General features: G+C 43.6%; 1 protein-coding gene across 5 annotated transcripts in view; it reads right to left on the reverse strand.

Moving 5' to 3' along the window:
• LOC307176444 (ATP-binding cassette sub-family C member 4) overlaps nucleotides 1-20,607 on the reverse strand; it is a 214,113-nt gene that overhangs the window by 71,706 nt on the left and 121,800 nt on the right. The gene's annotated exons all lie outside the window — the stretch shown is intronic.

Below are 20,607 nucleotides of genomic sequence, written 5' to 3' on the forward strand. Positions count from 1 at the left end.
TCTTCTTGCGGAGCAAAGCCTCTAGGCGCGTGAGCTTCAGTACTTGCAGCACGCAGGCTCAGTAGTTGTGGCACATGGGCTCAGTTGCTCCACGGCATGTGGAATCTTCCCAAACCAGGGATCGAACCCATGTCTCCTGCATTGGCATGTGGATTCTTAACCACCGCACCACCAGGGAAGTCCTCAACAGTTACTTCTTTGCACTAAGAAATATTAAGAGAACGAATGGTGTTTGCAGAATATTTCACCTGGCTCTGAAATAGGCTCTTGTAACCAGAGGTGTGATTCCAAGTTCATGGCCTCATAGTACTAAACTTTTCTCAAAACTCTCCAAATGAAATCCTAATGATGAATTCACTTCAACACACATGCCATGACTCTTCACCCACATGACACGTGGCCCCTGCTGGAGTTATCTCTAGGGAGGTAGAGGGAAGGGCAGTTCACGTGAACATGGGGAACCCAATGCATTTTCAGACAGTTCTGTTAGACGGCTTTCTCACATCAAACCGAATCTTGCCTTCCTAGAACATCCCACCTCTGCCGCTTCTTCTGCCCTTATAACCACACAAAGGGAACCTAATTTCTCTTGATATGACAGCCTTTCAAATACTTGAATGAAGTGAATCATATCCTCTCCAGCAACTACTCCTGGGTGCCTCAATGATCCCTCAGAAGGCTCGGTGTCCTATCTTGGCCGCTGCCTCTTGTCCAGTCTCAGATGGCCAGTCTCAGTTAATGCCTTGCGCCCAGTTAAAATGAATACCCCAGGTACTGCTTGATTACCTTAGGGTAAAGTAGTACCACCACCTCTCCCATCTTGCATATCCAATCACAGAGCCAACAATCACGATAAATTCTGGTGGCCAGGTCACATGTTAGATGTGGGTATAATGAATATGCACATCGCTCCCATCTGTACTACACAGGAAGACACTGGGGACCAACGAGCAGTATGTGTAAACTCTAAGAGTGTACCTCTCCTGACCCAGAAATTCCATTTCTAGGAACATATACCCAGGAGTTAATGAGTGCATCAAAGATATTCAGTGTGGCACACTTGGCAAGTCAGAAGTAGAAAACAACTTGAACAAGTCTGTAATGTATTACGCGCAATTTTAATTTTTTCTCTCCCCAGGGGAAGCCAACTCACTGACTAGCCACCTAGTCATTCCGATTTCCCCCCCTCAAGCAATACAAGGCCAGGAGAGAAGCCAGGAAAGTGGACCAGCCTCGCCATACCCAGCAAAGATCAGAGGCAAAGTGGCTTTGGGCACGAGCCCTGTGACAATGGCCCAGCTCCCATGAGGACCCCAGTTCCCAGCTTCAGTTACAGGAAACCCAGCATCGTTCCAGCTCCAGGAGATGTCCATTTCCTTTCGATCAAGGTCTCCTCATCTGAACTAACTTGTGTAGATTCTGCCCCTAGCAACCCAAAAGCCTAGACTAGAACAAGCGCCACATGTCCAACAAGAGACTTGCTTTCTAAAATTAGTTGGGGGAATTGCACAGTTAAATTTTCGAATTACTAATTACCCTTTTAAGTAACAAAACTAACCTTTTTTATTTTGACCATTAATAGTTAAACTGTTTTTAAACATGGCAATAGCCTTTGGGGCTGTTTAAGGCTAGTCAAGTTGCACTCCAACCTCCACCCAACTACCTTTTTTTTTTTTTTTTTTTTTTTGCGGCATGCGGGCCTCTCACTGTTGTGGCCTCTCCCGTTGCGGAGCACAGGCTCCGGCACCCAACTACTTTTTTTAAAAAAATCTTTTTATAATACTGTGCTTTCAGCTGATACATTATGCTATTGCCCAGAGCTTGCCACCAACTTCCATTTTTCCTTTTAGAGCTGAGGACTGAGGAGACCCTACATCCAAGTAGAGCCAGAAAGAAGACTCCACACACTCTCAGCAAAGACCTAAGTGATTCTCATGTTTAAAGGCATAGATTTTTCTGACACATTGTTCGGTGAGGGACTGTTTCAGCGAGCTTCCAGATTCCACCTGGGGTCTGGGTATATTCTCAGAACATATCATAGTATAATCTATTTAGTGGTTTGACTACTTTTCATGTATATTAGTCTTGAGTTTACATCTAGATTATACACCCTTTGTAAACATGGACCACATTTCTCACACAATCTGTAACAAAATGCAAAGTGCTGGGCAAGGCAGAAGGTGGGGTTCACTAATAAAACACCACAAGGTACTGGCTTTCCAACCTTCTTTTTTAAAATAGGAACCCTTCTGTGCAGATACACTCTTACACAAAAACCTAAAACAAATCTATGAAATGAATTATTTCAAAAGGGGCTCATCCTGCAGGGAGATATACAGTAAGACCTGGAACCCACGTAGTGACCATCTTGTACGTGTCAATCGGGGGCACAGCTGGAAAGATTAATTCTGATCACTACGGAGTCCCCCAGCACTCTAGTCATGTTTGATTTATAAACACACGGGTGAACGTTCCAGGACCTTGAAGGCTCCCGGGCATCCAAGTGAAGTTTGATCACAAAGACCCCAAGACTCACAAAACAATGCTTCTAAGCTATAATCTGTATGAAAATCTCCAAGGCCCCTGGATTAAAATGTAACTTCTCAAGAGCTCTGTCTGGGTGAGGTCTGAGATTCCTGATTTCTAACAACTCCCGGGGTAAGTGGACGCTGGCTGCTCAAAGGACCACACTTTGAGTAACAAGGAACCACCTGAACATTTCTGATGATGTTCTGTCTCAAGAACCTTGAATCTGGTTTTATCAACATGTATAATTATGTCCCCTTTATTTATTTTGGCCAAGTGGCTCACCAGGGATTGGACCCGGGCCCTGGGCAATGAAATCGCAGAGCCCTAACTACTGGATTGACAGGGAATTCTCACGGCCCCTTTAAATTCCATTCTTTGCTTCCAGAAGCTAATAACCACTTGTCTCCATTTTAGTCACAGAAACTGAATTATAATATAGACATTATTAAGGCAGGAGTTCTACCCGTTTCATTCACTGCTGTTACCCCAGTGCCTGGACCAATGCCTCACATATAGAGGGTGCTTGAGTGTATTCTGTATGAATCTATACAACGAGCCTTTCTATAAATAAATGGTTTGTTTCCAAATCTCAATATCTATTGATATTTCACGCACTCTCTTCTGGGGAAATGCATGGGGAAATACGAAGCGTCTGGTTCAGCATACTCACAACAGCAAAGGCCATTAACAACTCCGGGGAAATAAAAATAGAATCTGGGTCATAAAACCAAGTCCAACCTTTCTTCTTTTCCTTTGTGCTTAGTCAAGTTTCACTTGCTCACACGTTGCCTCGTGCAGGTGGCCGGCCCTGCACCCGGCCCTTCAGACCAGAGGCCCTGGTGCGAAACGGCCGCGCCGACACCTCAGCTTGGCGGCCCGTGTGCAGAGACGCTGGGCCAGGCACCGTGATCCAAGATGCTGGTGGCACAGAGCGAAGATGCGGCCACGGCAGCAGTGGGTGACACCAGACAGTGTCACTGACTTGCAGGCTTAGGCAGGGTCAGGCTAATGGGTTCTCATGGAGGAAACACAGCCTGAGCACTTAGAAGGAGGCCAGAGGATGGACTGACGGAGAGTGGAGTTGGTCCGGGTGGGAGGACAAATATTTGCCTAGTTGGAGAGCTAAGATAGGAGAGAACCTGTGTGTGAACGGGCGTGGAGAAGAGTGTAGCGTTAAGGGGCCTCTGCTGAAAATTCCCTAGAGTCACAAAGAGGTCTGACTTCTCTTGTCAAAGCCATGGTTGCGAGGTGGAAGTCCTGAGGGGGGGCCTAGTGGAGTGAGCATGCATCTTACACATCCGACCCAGGCCAGACAGTCTGAGAGCCCCCGGCCGACAGCCGAGGACCAGTTCTGTCTTGGCCTCTGTGCCCACGGACAAACCCTGTACAGCTTCACCAGGCTGCCTGTGCTACACACCAGAGATGTGGTGGGATTTTTTTCTTGTGGTCGCTCTGCTTGGTTTCTAGAACACCCCCAACAGCACATGAGCACCAAGTAAGTGCCAGAAACTATGTACGCATCACCTCAAAACTATGAGCGAGATGTTGCCCCCATTTTACAGAAGAGGCAGCTTAAGCTTAGAGGCAGGAGGAAATTAATTCAATGACACTCGGCTGTAAGGTAGCCAGGTTGGGGACTTGCACCCAGGGTTACAGAGACGAAGAAAATTTACGTCATTACATCTATGACACAGAGCTATTTTACTAGATGCATCTGAAAACTCTATTAAAAATGTACTAATAAGGATGAGACAATAAAATCATAGGCAGGGCTGGTGTTCAGCTGGTATGAACGGTGATCGTCAAACTGGCCTTTGACAGCCCAGCCCCTTCTGATTGGCTAATGTTGAATCCATTAGCAACCACAGCATCCACTAGATGCTGAATGCTTTGAGTATTAGAAGTTAGAAGAGTTCCAGGAATTCTCTCTTGGCTAACCATAATTAAAGCAAAACATTTAAAATAACCCCACCTCAAAATTAAATTATAGAAGTTATTCAAGATGGAATGAATAGATAGATTAACAAGTGAAGAAGTGACTGAAAAAGAATGAATGAGGACAGAAGCAAAGTCCAGGGCTTGAGAGCCACCTCATTCCAGGCCTTACCCTGTCCTGTGACATAGGGCAAGTCACATCCCTCTCTGCTAAGTTTGGAAAGGGACTGACCTTGAAGGAGCGGATACACCCCACAAATTGACACACAAAACCACGCTGCTGCAACCGCCATGATATTTTACATCTCCTAAGCACTGGGGGGGAAAGGGGTTGGGAAGCTAGACCAGGCTAGTTCCTTTACCGCTGGATCTCGTGCATATGTCATGCAGGAGTCTGGCTCACGGCTCATATAAGGTCAGGAATGGACAGCAATAGGCAGAAAAATCTCTAAGACAGCGGCTCTGAAACACTGTGCGTTGGATGAAACCTACAGAGCATGTCCACTGGAAAATGCCCATGTGCACTGGCTGCGTGATTTCAGGAGATACCTAAACCATGAACCACAGGAAGTGGGGTGGCCACGAGAGACGTGGGCCAGGTGAGAACTGCCAATTCTGAGGGAACAGGACACCACCTATCACGGGGCTCCTCCCGCCACAGGAATGCACCACTCTGTCTCCAAGGTCTTTGTTTCCTGGCCCAGTGCACCCCGACCACCTTTTAAGGCAAAATGCGCAGTCTCTATCTCATATCTTCCAAAGAATGGGGATCGGAGGGGGTTTGGGTGGGGGGTGGGGGAGGACACGTAGCAGTCTCACCTGGGGAACGTGTTCCCACAGAGGTGCAGGCAAAACCACCTATTAATAAAGCTTTCATCTAAGCAGAGAAGTCCCACCTCCTAAAGGCACACATCAGGAAGTTACCATTCAACGTGCGAAATCAACCCGTCCCATCTCTAATACACGTACAAGGACATGTAATGCTCAGAAACAGGACAGCAAAACATTTGGTGTGAGAACGTGGCTAAACTTTAAGACAATCGTCCCGCCCGCTACCCACCCAGTGTAAAGTGACTGAAAGGTGAGCTGGAGTGGGGTCCACCAACACCCAAATCTGATCTCAGTTGATCTCCAGCGCATCGTGTGAATATGTGGGGACCACCAATAGATGTGACACAAATGTGGTTGGGTTGTATTAAGTGTATGTGTGTGGACCTTTGTTGGGGGGAAAAAAACTGCAAAGTAAGAACACCATTACAAAGGAGGGAATGAAAAAATTTATACAAATAGGAAACAAATCACAGACATAGGAAACAATCTTATGGTTACCGAAAGGACAGGGGGATAAAGTAGGACTAGGACTTTGAGATTAACAGATACACACGACTAAACACAAAACAAAAAACAGTAAAGACCTACTGTGTAGCACAGGGAACTGCGCTCAATATCTTATAATAACCTACAATGGAAAAGAACCTCAAAAAAGATAGACACCTAGATAGACAGATATGTATATACAAATAACTGAATCGCTTTGCAGTACACCTAAAACTAATACAACGCTGTATGTCAACTATACTTCAATGATTTTTTTAAAAGAAAAAAAAAGGAGGGGAAAAAATCATTTTCAACTACTGTACTCCTTCTTTCAAAAATTTGATAAAAGTGCTAAGTGGAAATATTGCTCTAAGAGTTATAATTGTATGTATTCTATTGTCAGTTATAAAAAGCTTAGGAGACACATTATCTCTTAGCCAAACGATGGAGTCATGACCTATTCAGAAACCCCACAAATCCCTTCCCATCCATCTTCTGCCCTCTCTACACCCGTCATCTAGTTTCTAAAACCAACAGCCAGCTTTGCTTCCACCCTCACTCGTCCTGACTTTTTCTGTAGCAGATAACAATTCTAACGACCTTCTTTTTGAAACAGTCCTGTATGCTGGTTTCTGGGATACAATGGTTTTTTCTTTGAACATCTCTCGTCATTCCTGCGACCTGGCTTGTTGCCAAAATGCAACTCCCCCTGCCCCCCACCCCGTATTTGGAACTCTATCCCCACAATGATCATCTCCTACCTCTTCTGCTGTCATCTATTCTCTAAGGGCTGTGACACCCAAACCAGACCGGCCCCACTGTCCCTTCATCGTCAGTGTGTCTAGCTGGTGGATCTCTCCCCCTGGACGTCTCACGTGCGCGTACACGGTGACACATTATGAAATGGGGGGGCTTCCCTGGTGGCGCAGTGGTTGAGAGTCCGCCTGCCGATGCAGGGGACATGGGTTCGTGCCCCAGTCCAGGAAGATCCCACATGCCGCGGAGCGGCTGGGCCCGTGAGCCAAGGCCGCTGAGCCTGCGCGTCCGGAGCCTGTGCTACGCAATGGGAGAGGCCACAACAGTGAGAGGCCCGCGTACCGCAAAAAAAAAAAAAAGAAATGAGGAAGCGGATCCATTTGTATAAAATGTTTAACATAGCCCAATGAATATCTTAAAAAGAATTTCAACATAAAAAGAAAACCTTTCCAGACTTATGCTGAATTTTGATTCCTAAAACTTTTGTATATTAAAAGAAAAACTGAAATCCCAATTTGTATGGGTTTTTGGTACTTTGAGACAGTCTCTGAGCTTTGAGCAACCACAGAGGTCGGCCTGTCGGAACTAAGGCAGGTACAGCAAGGACAGAGCGGACTTCCCCAGCGCCAGGGCGGGTTTTACATCATATAACTTAATCAAAACACAAACTGTTCTCAGATTCCGTGGGAGGTAATTAAACACCAATTCAATGCCAATTAATCACAATCAAATAAGAGTCTGTCAGAGAAGAACTCTATACACATGGAGGCTATTTAATGGTCAAATACTTGGCAGGATCTTAGTTAAACAATGATTCATTAAGCCTCCTCTACTACACAATAGCCAGGCTGAACTCCAAGTGAAAAAAATCAAAACTCTTTTGTTCCCCCATAAAAAGACATCAAATGCCTGTGCATCATATTCCTTCCTTCCCCTCTTAGCAGGCAGCTCAATTTGCATGTTTCAGGATGTGCTGGGCTAGTCCTGGGCAGGAGGGCATACGCAAGTCCTCCTGAGTTCTATTCTCAATACCACACCTAAGCAACTCTCTTCTTCCTAAAGGAAAAGTAAAGAGCTGTACAGTTGACCACATACTTGAAATATTTATTCACTCTGAGCAGGGAAAATAATAAGAGACAGGGAACCTACCTTCCACCTGAAGGAAAGGCAAGCTATGGTCACTTCTCCCAGGGCAGATAATTAGCCGCCATAAAAGCCCTTGATCCACACAACTGTTGTCCAGCAAAAACCTGTTCAAACACTTGTGGTTTCCTGCACCTACCTAATCAATTTGCTTCCTTTAAATTACTCGTCCCTTCAGAACACAACTCCCCAAGAAAACGCAGAGGACTAACACAACACTGTAAATCAACTATGCTCCAATAAAAATTAATCTTAAAAAAAGAAAACAAAGAGGGCCATTTTAAGTTCAGTTAATAATTCCCAGAGACTGTTCAAGTTTCTTACATGAACTACTACTTTCCTGTAAGTTCATTTCTTCCTAAGGGGGAAGTATCAAGGAAAACGACATTTGTCTCTATTTGCCGGGGTTTCCCACCCGCCCCACCCCCACCCCACACACTACCACTATAAGCACTTCCATAGTTTCACTAATGCTGCTACTTTTTCAAGTGCATGATTTCTACCCTTCATTGTGGACTCAGATATGAATTAGAAATCTTAGAGTTGGCTGAAAATGGGTTTTATAGTGTTGTAGTACAGGTGCTGCTGAAATTCTACTTGCCTATTTAGAGAGGGGTTCCTAGTCCAGCTTTATGAAATGCTGTAGCGTTACTAGTTTTATCATGCGCTTAAAAATAAAATTGTGAAAGTGAATGAATAAAATTAATTGTATTTCTCTTTAATAACAAAATATGTACTAGGAAATATTTTTAGAAGTGTCTCATGAAAATTTTTGAATTTTGATATATCTTACCCCCCCAACTGAATTTATTATAATTGATTAAAGATAAATACACGTGACATTGTTTTCCATAAGAAAGTTTAGAAACTTCATGTAAAATTATTAGCAAAAAAAAAAAAACTTATTAGCGCAACGTATTCTAACTCTGCTCATAAACTGGGTGATACGAAAAAAAGATGCACTTTTACTGGGTCTCACTGGACACAAAATATTAAATTCATATGCAAACCATAACAGTGAATGTAGGATATATTGTGTATTTATAATTTAAAAAAACATATAAAATCTGAGTCCAAAACTGCTAAGTCTTAACACAGTAACAAAAAAGTAAATGAATAAATCATTTAAAAATTGACCTTAATTATAAATATTAAATCTGTCTTTGTGATCCCTCAGGCATAAACCCACATTTTGTTTTATGTTGCTCTAATAGGACACAAGGATAACCGCCCTGCATGTGTTTATTTCTCAGCTACACTATGACATACGATTTTGAAAAGGAAAGTCACACTGTGTCTGTACATAAAAATAGGAAAAGCAAGTTTTCCTGCAAATATAAGCAGTTTTACAGCCTATCAAAGTGAGGCCAAAAAGTAGATTTATTCACGTTAAGTGCTGACAGGAGCAAAACATTTCAGCAGTAAATAAAGTACACTGTAACCCAATCGTCAAATCAATAAAGTCATTAAGAATAGGCTCCATTCTTCAACGAAATGGTGAGTTGAAGGGAAAAAATATTCGGTTGCAATGAAGAATGCATCTCCAACACATCTGACAGTAACTGATCTGGACCTTGTCTTCTCCCCTGCGCCTAGAAAAAAAGTCTTTGGGTTTCTTATCTTTCTTCATCTGTATTTAGCCACGTAAACTGCCAGACGGCGCTTTCAGCTTCCCTACAGGCATCCCATAAATACAAATAAGAAAATATGTCATTTTTCTTCTTATTCTAGGCCCCAAACTGACAAAATATTATCATCACTTTTGTAGGCTCTTGCAAATAGGCACGCTAGCGCGGGGCAGAAATGTGCTGAGATTATAATATCCATTTATCTAAACCGCCAGCATATAACGAAAGTCGGGTGGGGTGCTTGCCACCTAAATTAATTTACTACTTGAAAGAGACTTCTTAAGTCAAGCCTGTTAAAAGGGAAACAGGAGAGGAGTTACAAAACTGTAAATAAATCTAAACGCGGTTTGCATCTGAACTAATTTTCAAGCGTAGAATTAAAAAGAGGCAACAAGAGGAAAGAAACCTGCGCTCAGAGCACAAGATCCGCACGGGCACCCTGTCTTCAGGGAACTGCTGCCCAACTCTTTGGGGGACGCAGCCCTTGCTGCCATAGAGGGCTGGCATCCAAAGCCACCTCCTATGATTCACTCAAGAAGATAAACGATCCGACCACCTTGCACCTGTTACAATAGCTACCATCAAAAACAAATCAAAAAACAGCAAGTGCTGGCGACGATGTGGAACATTTGGAACTCTGTTCACTCTAAGTGAGAATCTAAAACGGTGCAGCTGCTATGGAAGAAGTATGGCAGTTCCTCAAAAAAAAAAAAAAAAAAAAAAAAAAGAAACACAGAATTACTGCATGATCCAGTAATTCCACTTCTGGGGAGGTACCCAAGAGAACTGAAAGCTGGGTCTTGAAGAGATGCTTGTCCACCTGTGCTCATAGCAGAATTGTTCACAATCGCCAAAAGGTGGAAGCAACCCTAAGTGCCAATCGATAGATGAATGGAAAAACAAAATGTGGTGTATATACACACAGAAGAGTATTATTCATCCTCAAGAATGGAAATTCTGACACATGCACAGCATGGATGAACCTGGAGGACAACATGCTAAGTGAAAATAAAATAAGCCAGACACAGAATGTCAAATACTGAAAGATTCCACTTGCATAAGGTACCTAGAAGAGTCAAATTCATAGACAGAAAGGAGAATGGTGGTTGGCAGGGGGGTGGGCACAGGGAGTTAGTCGTGGGTTCAGAGTTTCAGTTTGGGAAGACGAAAACACTCTGAAGTTGGATGGTGCTGGAAGTTGCACAACAATGGGAATGTACTTAATGCCACTGAGCGTAAGTAAAAATGAATAAGACAGTACATTTTATGTTCTATGTACTTTACCATAACTTTTTTTAAATAAAAAGAGAAGAAAAGATTCAAGCTGATCCTTCTCTCAGAATCCATTCCATCTGTCTCGCCTATCTGCTCCTGTTGACCTTATTAGAAATGTCAGCTCCACATGTACACTTACACCCGAGGTGCCAGGGCCAAGGAGGAGGTGCCTGTCGGGGCAGCCAGCCCCGTCACCATCCTGGTGAGGAAGACAGAGGCTCGTGCACTTCCGGGGACCCCATCCAGCACACCAACAGAGAAGAACTGTCTCTCAGTCGGTTAAGGAGAACAGAGCGAAGATGAAGAACATCTGCCAGGGTGGAAATGAGCAAAGGGCAAGGCTGCCTGCTGGTGGCAGAGGACAGTGCCAGAGAGACACAAATGCACCCACCACACAGTGAAGAAAAGGAGACAGAACAGAATGTGTAAACATTTTAGTCTTCAAAATATGTCTACAACGCTGTAGCAATTCACCTTTTTCAAAAATATTTCACACAATCAATAAACATTCTTGATGCACTCCCCCACCCCGTTTATAAACTCGCCAAGACCTTGAAAAGCCTTTCAAGATGCAAAAGAAGAAAAAAAAAAGATGGAAAAGATATAAGTCAACTATACTTCAATAAAATTTTTTTGAAAAAGATGCGGAAGATCAGCACAAGTGGAATCCAGCCACACTGGATGACGTGGCTACATCAACACGACCAGGATTCACTGAAAGCCTCCCGATCTGTATAATTTCAAGGCAAGGACAACCCCAGCAGAACCCTATAGACAGTACCTAGTTGGTCATCTACACCCAGAAGCATGATCAAGAGCCTCTTAGAAGTGCCGACAGCCTCTGCCCTCTGTGAAGTGATATGACTTAGAAAGCAAAGGGGGAAAACACCAAAATAAATCTAAATTGGACCTAAACAGAAGACGACAGTGAGTATATACATTCTCTGTCCTTCCAGGGCATGTGTCTCCCGGAATAAAAAGAAAAGAGAGATATATCATTAGATCAAGTGAGGTGAGGATGGGCCAAGCGTTGAGTTCAAAGAAGAAAAATACCACAAGGTACACCAGAAAAGAGTATCTAGGAACATGTATTAAGGGAAGGGTGATCCTGAGAACCACTAAAAGGATGGAAAGGAGCCTTGAAGCTCGGTGGGCAGGAATAAAAGACCCACCAAACAAACGCCTGGGGGAGGGTGGGGGAGGGATGAAGGTGGCAGCACCAAACGCTGAAGGCAACGCCACACAGCGGTTACTCCTAGGGCTCTGGGGCCTCTCTTTCAGAATACATGTCACACGGACTTCCCTGGTGGCACAGTGGTTAAGAATCCGCCTGCCAGTGCAGGGGACGCGGGTTCGAGCCCTGGTCCGCGAAGATCCCACATGCCGCGGAGCAACTAAGCCCGAGCGCCACAACTACTGAGCCTGCGCTCTAGAGCCCGCGAACCACAACTACTGAGCCCAAGTGCCGCAACTACTGAAGCCCGCACGCCTAGAGCCTGTGCTCCGCAGCAAGAGAGCCCACTGCAATGAAAAGCCCACGCACCGCAACGACGAGTAGCCCTCGCTCGCCACAACTAAAAGAAAGGCCATGTGTAGCGCCGAAGACCCAACGCAGCCAAAACTTTAATTAATTAAGAGAAGAATACATGTAACAGGTCTGATTGTGTCCAAACTTCGGATAGCACATGGCATCTGTTTTCATCTATATCTTTAAAAGGCAATAAGTAAAATCACTAGCTAATTTTTTTTTTTTACCACATATACACAAAATTGCTAATATTTTCTCCCTTATGCAGAAACTGTTCGAAAACCTCTCAACAAGCCTTGGTAGAACTCAGTAGTGACGACTTAGCGTCCAGCAGAAAACACCAGCATCATTCTGAACGTGACACCACTTTAAAGGGTTTCATATCGTATGATATTTAATTTAGACCCTTAGGCAAAGTAAAAGGGAAGAATACTATCAGACCCAAAGGAAATTAAATGAGGAGCATGGAAGTAGTTTTACAAACTCAACACAAAACTTTCTTCCCAGGATCAGGTAAAATCCTAATAATATGCATAATTCTCATTGGAAAAATCAAGGGGTTGCTAGCATTCAAAACACCAATATTAGAAGGAGAAAATATTTTGACAGTTATATTCGATTTAGATTTTCATTCCTTAGGCATAAAAACTACCTATACCTACTGTGTACAGTTGCAGAGATCTAATGCTAAAAAGCAACCTGAAGCCAATACTGATCTCAGAGATATAAAATATAAAAATTACATTTAAAAAAACCACCAGTTCCAATGGGTAAAAGAACATTAGGTATGAAAGCACCTGTAGCTAAATGTCAACGTGGGCTTTAAAATACATTTAGCGAAATCAAAACTCAGTGGGTTTTTTAAAATGTGGGCAAATCGTGACTTTTCCGACACAATTCAATGTAAAACTCATTAAATGGAAAAATCAATTGATAATTTTATAAATATTTAAGGGACAGCGAGGCTTTTATCCTCAGGAGAGTTCTCAGATTAAAAACAAACCAAAAGGCTAGGTAACTGGACTGAGCAGACAGCCGGTGTTGCTGAGGATACACCCAGCATGAATTGGCAGCATCGAGAACCCAAGCCAAGTTAGACTCTTGAAGTCACTGATGATGACAAGGCTGGGTCCCTCAAAGGAGATCTAGCCTCAAGCTGACTGAAGCGAAATGGTGCCTCTCCAAATAGGCCAACCTGTAGAAGATGGAGAACTCCATGCCCTTTGGGCTAAATTCACTAAGCTTAAAGGCAATTCTTTCAACTCTCTCACCTAAGGGTGGCTGATATGCTGGAGAGAGAGATGAAAGGGAGAATCAAGCACTTGAAAAGGTAACGAGCCACAGGGAGTGCCCAAGAGCACGGAGGACGCAGGAGGCCCGAACTGCCAGCAACTGGGCTGGCTAGCAACTCCCGTGCTGCTCTTCTAGGAAGGTTCCCAGGTTACTGAGGAAAGCACCACAGACTTCTGCATGGGTAAAGCCCAGGGCTGGGCGAGGGTGAAGATCAAGTTTATACCTCGCTTGGTTTGCTCTGTAGAGAACACTGTGTGTTCAGAGTAGGTATGAAGGCACGAGAGACAGTTTCTTTTCCAAGGCTGTCACTTCACACAACTACCCGCCTTTCGTCACTTTCCTCCTTCCACCACAAGTCCCTCCCGGAAGACATCTGTGGTAAGGAATTGACGCAAGAAAACATCTACTGATTGCTTTTACAACGTTGATCGATGATGCCATAACCCAAACGCATGATCTTTAAAACATTCGGGTAAGAACTTCAAAGAAGGCCTTTTGTGTCTGAGGCTCTCGTAGCAGAAGAAAGCTCTGCGGCTCCTGCCTCTGCTGATTCTTCTATGCGGCCTCAACTATTGAGGGCGCTTCCTCGTTCTGAGGTATTAGTCACGGGGGCGGTAATGGTTACTACAACAACTCGTCGTTTTCCATTTAGATGGTATTATTTTTAAACTAATATAGAAAGTGACACCCCTATTTCTAATGGGCTGTCTTTAAAATTCTATGTGGTTAATTTAGTAATATTCAGGGATGGTGGAGAAATACTTATTGCCTATGTTTTAAAGGAAGAAATAAAAACATCAATGATAAAATGTGGTAAGAGGTCAGAGGTGTCCCAGCGAGCTAACAGAAGGTCTTGTTCTGCAGGAGGGTTTCAGGCGAAGACCCCTCACTGAGCAGAGAGGAAGAACCCCACCCAGGATGGGTTCTTCACCAGGTGCTTGGTCCCCATCTGGAACATTCCTCAAGACAAGAGGTGGACAGCAAGAGCTCTTACTTGGTTCCTTTCATAGAAATCATTTCAGAGACAGGCCTAAAGTGCTACAAAGAGCTCCTAAGACATAGGTCTTTGATCTTTGTGGCTTTGCCATGTATGTTTTTAAAATTTCTGGAATGCACCCAGGGAGGCAAACGGCTTGACAGCAAACACTATAAATATCGAAATAAATAAATACACACAAACATCTGGAACCCTGATTAAGCACCAAAGTTTCATTTTTTTCAGGAAAGGAGGGGTGCGGGTAGCGGAGGAGAATCCCCCATGAACAGCATTTTTATTTTTATGGAAAAATGTCCTCCTCTTTTCATATAATAAACCCCCTCTGACATGAATAAAACTTTTAGAAAGCTGAAGTCTGTGAGTCCCAGGGAAAGGGAGGAGCTGCTGGTGTTCTGTAGCTGCCTCCTCACAAAGGGGCAACTTCACTGCTCTCCCAGAACCAAGATGGGACCACAATTCACTTTTTTAATAACTAGGGTAGATGAGTGTCTATGAAATAGTAGTCATTACTTAGAACTACAAAAATAAATCCAGGCAATACAGTAATCTGTCCTGAGTTTCAAATTAAGTTTGCACAGATTTTACAGTTTCTCATCATGCAGTAATTTTCTGTGTTAAAGGTATGCTAAAATACGCTGGTTTTTTTCCTCTTTGTAAGGCCCTCTGAGCAATAATAAACAGTGAGAAGACAGAATTTGCCAGTTATGGCCGATACAATGAAATTAAAACCAAAGAATCAAATGGCCACAAAGCATGTGGCTAAGTGTGAACTAGGAGTCAGACAATTACAAAAGTTTTAAGGGAGAAAATGCCCCCAAATTCCCACTCCACCTATTATGAGGTTCCACGATGTGACGGAGCTTTGGGAAGCACAGAAAGGTGTGTGATCAGGCATCTTACCAAACGGATCCTACCGATCTCGGGATAGAGTTCAAAGTCTCTCCGGCCCCGGCCTGGCTCAGCCCCCTCCGTCCCGCCCACACTCGCGCCACTCCAGGCAAGCAGCCTTCCTTCCCCGGTTTCCAGGGCAGGGTCAGCCCAATCGGCCGCTCCCACACCCTGGATAACCCAACTCCTTCTCTGGTCAGTTCCACCTGGGCCACCACAGCAGCTGCTCCTCCCGTCTGCTTAGGTCCCCTTGCACGTGCGGTCGGTTCCCTGCGCTGAGCCTCCCTGGCTCTACAAGGCCAATCACAGCCACACTTCCACGGTTACTAACATGGTGTCCAGCAGAAGACACACAGGTTTGGATGACACCATGCCTCGAGAAAAACTTCGGGAGCCATTATCACAAAGGAGGATAAAAGACTGAACAAATGTGTTTAGAAAGTGGTGCTTTCAGATCGGCACTATTTAGAAAAGAGATATTACGGGAACCTCATTATGAGCCTCTGAGGCCAATGTGGAGACAGGCTGGCACTGACCACCCAAAGGAGGGATGAAAGAGGGCATCAGAGGTGGGTGTCGGGCGGTAAATGGGGCCAGTCACTGGTCTAATTCAAAACAAGAGGAATGTTCCAGCTTCTTCCTGTGGCAGCTACAACACAGACAGAAACTTGGCCCTGTGACAAAAGCATGACGGGGGCGGGGGCGGGGAGGGAGACCTCCCCCAGCGCCAGGAACCACCACCCCCGGCCTGGGCGCACCCTAGCCGCCCATGCTGAACGAGGCCCTGTGCTCCCAGAAACAACGTGCACATGTATATGATTTCTGTCTGCCTCCACCTCGAGGAAGGCAGGATCTGTGGAAATTCTCCAAACTCAACAAAGAAAATAAGATTTCATCTTGCTTGTCATTCTAAGTTCCCTCTTTGCAGCTTTCAAGACATCTAAGGAGCCCGTGTTTTATTCAACTGTGATTCCCCACTCGGTTCACACCGGCACAACCCGCCATCTCGGGAGCTGTTCTGAAAGGGGAATATTTTGGCGCCAAACGTCTGAGTGGTTAATCACATCTACATGACCGTGTGCCTCCGTAAACGCCCCAGCATCCCCTGGCATGAAGTTGGCAACAACCCACGTGGGAAACTTCGTCAACTCCACGCTGATCTCCTGGCCTCGAGCGTTCGCTCTGAGCCGTTCTACCACCCACCACCAGAATTGAATTCTGTGCGGCCTCAATTATCCCCGCTCCCCCTCACTCCTGATTCCACTCAGAACGGCTCTGCTTCCGCAGCCGCACCTCAGGCTCTCCTTCTTCAAAGCCTCTCCTCACCTGAGATGTCAGCCCAGTGCACTCTCACCAACACGCAGGGTGGATACACCCACAGGCTCTGCGTTTCCTCAACTGTGGGAAGGGGGTGTCTCCATTCTCTTGTCTCCCTCAGAGGGGAGGGCAGCCTATGGATACTCCACAGCCTCAAAGCTAGTCTAAGGACAAGATACTGATTCAACAAAGAATTTGCAGGTATTCATCAGGTGTTAAAACCTGATTTCTCGTTGCACGAGCAAACAATATGAACAGCAAACCATCTCGGTAATCCAGGCTACCAGAGATTGCACCAGGGTACTAGTCTCGAGAATTGGCATGTATTTCTTAAGGGACAGTTAAAAAGAAATCCATAGAATAAAAGGCTTCTCATGCACTCTTTCAACAGAAAACTCTAGCAACTGAGGAAAGGAGAAATCTCTACGTAAAGGGGAAAGGGTTTAAAACCTATAAAGACATAATTTTGCTGAACTTTTAAGAAACTTCTCTATTAGGAAAATCTGAAAATGTATCTGTCCATCATTCCTAGTAAAACCCAACGGACACATCTGCAGGAATATTCTTGGCCTGGTATTTATGGATTTCCATGACTAATTTTTGCATACTCGTTCTTCTTTTTCCTCAAAATACATATTCTGCCTGACATTCCCACCACTCTCAGGGTATGTTGGCGACTGTAACCTACACGAACAAATATTCACCTCCCAAGAGCTATACTGCACAAGCTGTTCTACATAGTAGGAGAAAATCAGGCTTCTGCGGGACATAGAAGTCCTTTAAGACCATGACCTTAACCGTGCTCCTTAGCAGCATTTGAAACTCGGTTGCATCAAATAATGTTGGTGTAGGCTCGTAATGAAGCAAAATCACTGCAGACCCCAATCTCTTGGACAGTCGTGGGCTCACGGGCCTCAGATGAAAAGTCCCATTGCTGAAAGGTTTCCTCAGAGCCAAACAGATCCACTAGTCACAATTCCGAAACTGCTAATATTTTCATCAGGAAAGAGTAAGAGAGCTTTAATTCACCGAGACGTTACAACGTGGAGGCTGCAAGGAGGCCCAAGGCTGAATGGTTCTCGCCTGCAAATGCCATGAAATGTATCAAAATGTGCATGGAGAAGAGAGTCCGAGACAACGTTTTACTTCTCTCCGATCAAAACACCTTATTCCTTATCCTTGGATTTCTCAGGTCAATTCACTTTTCACCTAGGTCTCATTTGTTTCTGTTTTTGTCCAGATGCAGTCTTTATCAGCCAATTATTTTTGCCTAACCTGTGCCCTCAACAAAGGAAACAAAAAGTTTCAAAAATCCAAGAACTTAATGCTGCTCTGAAGTGCAGTGTGAAGAGGGAGAACACAGGCTATCACACGAACAGAAAGCCCCACACGCAATCTTTCACTAAATTACATATTATACTGGGCGAGGGTGGGGGTGGGGGTGGGGGGTCACGCGCCCGGGGATTAATGACACTTTTGATAAATAAACCTTAATATGTTTCAGCCAATATTTGAAAAGAACCTGAGAAGTGAGGCACGTGGGGGGAGGACGGACAACTGGGGACCAGGACCACGACGCTGGGTTACTTTAGCCCGACAAAGGAGAAGCTGGTCCAGTCATCGTCCAGGGAGCCGGCCAAGCCCGCCAACGGTTCAGAAACCCTATTTCTGCATTTCTATCAGAACTTAAATGACACTAGAAACAGGTTTTCCCAGGAACCAAGAAAACAGTGATACTTCCAGGTTATACACCTAAGTTTACAACAAAAAACAAAACGATGGCTAAAATTAGGATATTAGATCCTATCCTTATACTAATTGGGAGAAGGTGAATAAGCAAAAGTTGAACGAGCAGAAAGAAAACTGTCTCACTGTAAAATATTGGGCCTTATAGACTAAATAATAAGATATTCTAGGCACTATTTTCCTGCAACTTTACAAATATATTTTTTTACTTCTATATCAGACAAACAAGTAAGAAAGCAAAACACTAACGTCACTACAAAAAAAATCAGACAGTAAAACAGACAACTGAAGAATCTCTTCTCTTTCCAGTCACCATAAATTTGGGGAGTAGGGGCATGGGGTAGGGGAGTGAAAAACGAACTAGGTACCAAAGCCTGAATAAAAGAAAGAGAAAAGGTGGTTTTAAGTGGGATTTCACCTGGATTGATTCATCTATGGCTCCAGGCTGCCATCATTATCAACTCAAGCTCCTGGTTAGTAACAGGGTTTATCTAAATGAAACCAATGCGAGAACTTACCCAATCTTCTATAGCACCGCCATATCTTTAGATCTACCGAAGAGCTGGGTGGGGTTCCTATAATACAGGGAGTGGTTTTGCTGTGGTTCCCCCAATAGGAACCTTCTCGCTCCATTCTGTCCACTCCGAGTCCTCTAACCATAATATTCTCCCATTTAAAGTCAACATGAACCCTATTAAACATTAAACTACATTTCCAAGATAGCCTACTAAGGGTAGTTTTCTCTTTATGCAAATTATTAAAGACATCATGGGATGCTTAACGGCACTTCTAATATGACAGGATCTGAGAACTAACTCTCTCTGACTCCTCCCCACTTAAGTTAGGGAAAAAAACGCTCACACGCGTGCTTTGCTGTTTTCACTCCCAAGAGTGACTTAAATGCCAAAGAAGAGCTCACTATGAAACCAAGATCCCACATATTTTCTTATAATATCAAATAATATAAATTTCAGATCTAACATTTTCCTAACTTATGATCAGTTATAAAATTACAGAAATTTTATTCTGAAAGTCAAGACAGAAATGGAATAGGATTTAGAATAGATACATGCACTCCTGTTTTTACTGCAGCGTTATTCACAATAACCAAGATACAGAAACAACCAAAGAGTCTATCAACGGATGAATGGACAAAGAAGATGTTATGTGTATAGATAAATACACAGATACATACACACACAGTGAAATACTATTCAGCCATGGGAGAAAAGCAAATTCTTTTTTCTTTTTGCAAAAACACGGATGGACTTTGAGGAAATTGTGCGAAGTGAGATAAGTCAGACAGGGAAAGACAAATACTGTATGATATCTCTTATATATGAAATCTAAAAAAAAAAAAAAAAAAAAAAAATCAAACTCATAAAACCAGACAGTAAAATGAGATGTTTAAAGGTCTATATTTGCAATTAATAGATAAAGCAGCCCTGGAGACCTAAAACACAGTACAGTGATGACAGACAACAAAACTGTACTATAGATATTAAATTTGCTAAGAGACTGGATATTAATCATTCCCAACATGAGAATAAATTATAATTATATGATGCCATAGGTGTTAGTCAGCTAACACAATATCAATCATACTGCAATATAAATAGACCAAATCAATATGTTGTACACTTTAAACTTATACAATGTTGCACCACAAATATACCTTTTTTAAAAGTCATGACAAGGCACTAGTAAAAGTCTCTTAAAAAATAGGGCCACGAGAACAGCCAAAAATGATCATCTAGTTTTCAGAAACAGTCATCTTCCTTGTAGATGGAAGATCCATCTCCGACCCCCATTCGGGAACTAATTCATTTTCAAATGCTAAATCCTTCTGAGAACTGATAAAAGCAAGAAGCTCACATAAAAGCTGGATAAACAAAATGAGGAAGATGAAGATCAAAGAATTCATACACACACACTCAGATACACATATCCATTCATTGCATACACACTGAAATACCTGTTTCGTGCAGACTGTCCAGGTCATGGAAATTTCTGAAACAATTTCTGATTCATACAATGTCCACATTCATTTCATAGGAAATACTTTGCTAAACATAACTTCACCTCTACCTGAAGAGCTGCCATTATTGTATAACGATATATAATATGTAGGAATGGGTGCCGGATCTTTAGAAAATGGCCATGGAGATTTCAGAATACAGTATCTGGTTACCTTACGCAAAATTCCCAGCACACTGGCATATGCAGATGCTTCTTAAATGTTGAGTTATGTAATC

The sequence above is a fragment of the Stenella coeruleoalba genome, assembly GCF_951394435.1.
Source record: "Stenella coeruleoalba genome assembly, chromosome: 18".
In the NCBI taxonomy this organism is placed as follows: Eukaryota; Metazoa; Chordata; class Mammalia; order Artiodactyla; family Delphinidae; genus Stenella; species Stenella coeruleoalba.